The following is a 4,336-nucleotide window of genomic DNA, read 5'->3' on the forward strand; positions in this document are numbered from 1 at the left end:
TTACTTCTTTTGCTGCCTTACATAATGTAGCACTGTCACGAGGAGAACCGGAGCCACTAGACACGCCAGCACTTCGGGCCTCAACCATTTGACGCATCCGCTTGTGGCGTAACACATGTGAAGAACATTTGCCACCTGTTAGTCGCCAGGATATTAATCTGTCCGGCATGCGAGCCGAGCAGTTACGCATTGATAGATGCTTTTCTTGAACCGTGATATCAAAAGACATATGATGCTTCTATATGAAAAATTTGTAAGCCTAAAAACGAATTTAAGGAATGCGGCGCCAAAGTTGTAATGCCGCTGTGTAAGACAAAAGTCTTGTGAGATACACAACGTGTGTTTATATCGAAAGAAGTTATTGGATCTTTGGCTCCTCCATTTTGTTCTGCAAATGAAAAATCTTTATTTCTGCCTAGTGCTTCCCTTTCCTTTTTTCATCGCATCATCATGCCATTCTTGTTATAGTTGCTTGTGGCGATCGTGCTCTCCTTGCATCAAGGCAATGCGACGTCTGTTATCTTCATTTATTAACTTTTCAATGAGCACCAACTTTTCCTTGGAGCTTTCGCAGTTGCTTCAGCTTCCTGCATGGCCTCGTTGGGAGCAAGCTGCTTCCAGAGGAGTTATGGTCGAAAGCATGTGATCTCGGACTCAAGCCTTTACTGGCAGTGCAGATATCGGTCACTTAATTGACATCCCTTGCATATAAATTTGCATTCCTTTTGCGTCATCCTGGTTTTTTGGAGGGGTTGCATCACTAGAAGTTCTCTTTTCAGAACAATTTTCGTCTTCTGCAAAGAAGTAATATTCTCTTTATTATAGTCACCTAGATGTGTGATGCACTTTTATTGCCCTATAGCAAACTGTTCTCACAGCGCAGAGTCACGATGAAAATCAACAGATAATGAAGCCAAAGAATCTATAGGGGACGTTAAATGTACTGCACTAAGTTATGAGAGTAATCGCAGTATAGATACCTGCGGAAAAACTTGCAACCGTTCGCAGTTACTGCAATACTTTAGAACTAGCGCAATCAACAGTTACAATACCTTTCTTGGCTTTATTATCTGTTGTTTTTCAGTAAAGTTGTGTCAAACCAAACGATCCCTGCAAATGTCGTATCCTTCTTAATCACACAGAATGTAGCATTACTTCGCCTATACATGTTGACTAAAAGCTTTACAGAAGTCCGATATTACAGGGTTAATCTCTAAATCATTCTTGAAAATTTGAACGCTTATACCGGAGCATACGCGCATTTTTTTTTCATTTCTGCAACACAACTCTTCTTCTGTACTTACAAAAATCACTGCGCTACCACGCACCACCGAGACACACAAGAAGAGCATAAACGCGCACGCACGCACGTACGCATGCACACGCACACACACACACACACACACACACACACACACACGCACACACACACACACACAAACGATTTTACAGCTAAAGGCTTTTTCTTAAAGCAATTTGTACTATACTGATCTATCATACTTAATAACGCAATTTACTTCAGTTACCATAGCAGATGGAACTGGGCTCATTGGTTTCTGTTATCAATGACTAGAGAAGCCTGATGACCGGCTCGCTTTGTACAGGTGGTAGGTACGCAGCCCATCTGGGTCCTCCTCATTCGCGATTGTGGTATCCATGTGGCTCGCTATCGAACCTACAATGTCTGAAAGTGAACACGTCCTCCAACTCGTCTGATGCTCATCCTCCATCTTTAAAATAAACAATGGAAGACGCTCGTCTTCCTTAAAATAAACATGTTGTCTAATATAAACATGTGTGCGTCACCTTCATTCACGCGAGCATGCCAGTATAACTACATTATATCCGAGTGTTACGAAATACCCACCTAAAAGCAAGCCTCGTCAAAAGTGTTATGCAGCCAATAGCATTGACGCGTTTTGGGGACAAAGTTCTTTAGCACCTAGCATTGTCTTCCGTAATGATCACAATAAAGCACCGTTTAAAACATGCAGCAAAAACATATCTTACAATGCACATGAACGTAGACGACTAAACATACGTAAAAATCAACTATCTTTCAAATTTGTGGCTATCTGTACACATTATTTTGCACTATCTACCTCTCAAATAAGTGCTCATCAACAGTAAAAATTCTTTAATATTAGTTCGTAGAAAGTGTCACATTTCGTGGAATGTTACCTTTCAACCCAAACTGCTTCATTATGAACCGTACTTTCCCTTTTAGGCTGCATAGAAAACTCCGAACGCAGCGTTCCCAGAATTTATTTTAAATGAAAACCTACACTCGTTTTATAAGGAAGCCTTTGTCGGATCTATAAATCAAGTAACAGATTTCTTGGCAGCACATTTTATGGGCGATGAATTTGAGCATTCTGAAAACATTGACAAAGCGCATGGGCATTGTGAACTTTCATGCCCCGAAAATGATATAATTTTTTTAGAAAAAGGCCCTAGATCAGTTTTCTACAGGACCACTGACTATGATAAAGCGCACTCGTTACCCCGCTTCATTTCTGCTAGAACGTAAGCCTTCTGGTATGCATGTAAGCGAATACTGCGGCTCAGACGCAGCGAGTGCCTGTTGGTTACCACTGCGCATCTCACCGTTGTCAATCACTCAATGACTTCTCACTCAATCTGCACTCAATTAGCGTAGCCAGGAGGGTGCTTCCAGGAGCTCAAGGACCTAGAGCCTTTAAAATTTTCACACTTTTTATGTACACACGCGCGCACATTTACAAATAAATGCACATAAGGCAGGCCCGATTACCCCTAAACAAAATTGTGCCTACGTTCCTGCTGCGTTCACATCTACTGGCTATCGACACAGACACAGTGCTTACCTGTTTTGAAGATCTTTCGCTTTTCATCAGCCTTCTCTTTTTTCCATTTTTGTTTTTTGTTTCAGATTTGACCTGCATTCCTTGAGCTGCTTGAAATCACGGGGTGTCACGCGATGCTGCGCGTTGAACTCGACGCATAGCTTTTTCAATGCGCCTATCTTCGCGTTCAGCGACGACTCATCAGTTTTGTTAGTTTTTTCTTTGCATTCGATGGCCTTAGTATATTTGTTCACAAGGCTGACGGGGACTTCCTTTTCTTCATTTGTAAATCGTGGCGGCGGTTCCCTGAACAACGCGTCAGTGGCATCCGACTTCATGTTTTAAGTGTATAAGCGACCCCAAACCATCCACCGCCGTCGGTGGCGTCCGCAGTCTTCTCTCTATCTTTAAAAGAAAGAGGACTTGGCGGGCCGCAGTGCGACGCTCTACCGAAAAGCCACGGACGCGACGCTGATATGGGTGTCAGTAACGCGCCTTATACCCCCTCCTCCTTCGCTCGCTCCTCCGCTCTCCTCGCTCGCTGCAGCTGCGCACGCACCCCTGTCTCTCGCGCGCCCGCCTTCTCTTTCTGTCTCCCGTTGAGAGCGGGTCGTGAGGGGGGAGTAAAGTTAAAATCCGTTGGCATTCGCCAGTGAGGTAACGTAAACTCCCCCGTGTGATCAAATTGCGATTCCCAGGAACCATTAAACCATAAAGGCACCATAGTGTGATTAATAAATAAAATAGTGCGAATTAATAAATACCCCTCATACCATCACCCCGTGTATTCGCACTTAACCATGTTCACCCTCGGGGAAATGCTTGGGAGTTTTTTCTTCTTTGATCACTGCGTGGCTACGGATTGGCTTGGGCATTGCGGTCTGTTTGGTCATGCTGGCTTACACAGAGTTCATAGCTATTTTTTACGTTTCCATATTATCAAAGGTCAGAAAGCAGCTTTCCGTGAGTTTCAGAAATGCCTTATTTTTTTTTCGAAAAAGAAACATATTTCATTCAATTTAGCATGATAATCCCACACCCCGATGGGTCGCATCGCAAACAAGCTCGACTTCTTAAAGCAAGATGCTCGGAACATCTATGAAATGTAATGGCTGTCCTGGCTACATTTAAGTGCCGCTCTGTTTTGAGGTGAACTTTACCGAGTCGAGGTTTCTAGTCATGTCGCGTTTATGAATACGGGTTTATGTAGTGCGCTCTCATTTGACAACAATCATGCATCACCAACTCGCCCAATCAACCATTGATTGATTGATTTGTGGCGTTTAACGTCCCAAAACCACCATATGATTATGAGATCAACCGTATTGACAACTTATGGTCGCCCCACAAAGAAAAACGTGGTTGGCCAAACGCGCTTGACTCGACGGACGTTGCGTTTCCTTCTATTATTTATTTATTTAGAATACCCTCAGGGCCAATGGCATTACAGAGGGGGTGGGGCAAAAATACAGAAAATTGGAGGTAAAAGTTAAAAAAAAAAGATCACAAGA

General features: G+C 43.2%; 1 pseudogene; it reads right to left on the bottom strand.

Annotated features, from left to right (window-relative positions):
* Positions 1–1,569: 1,569 nt before the first annotated feature.
* Positions 1,570–3,163, bottom strand: LOC142774352 (uncharacterized; annotated as a pseudogene).
* Between the last annotated feature and the right edge of the window lie 1,173 nt (positions 3,164–4,336).

Source organism: Rhipicephalus microplus, chromosome 10, assembly GCF_043290135.1.
Source record: "Rhipicephalus microplus isolate Deutch F79 chromosome 10, USDA_Rmic, whole genome shotgun sequence".
Classification (NCBI taxonomy): domain Eukaryota; kingdom Metazoa; phylum Arthropoda; class Arachnida; order Ixodida; family Ixodidae; genus Rhipicephalus; species Rhipicephalus microplus.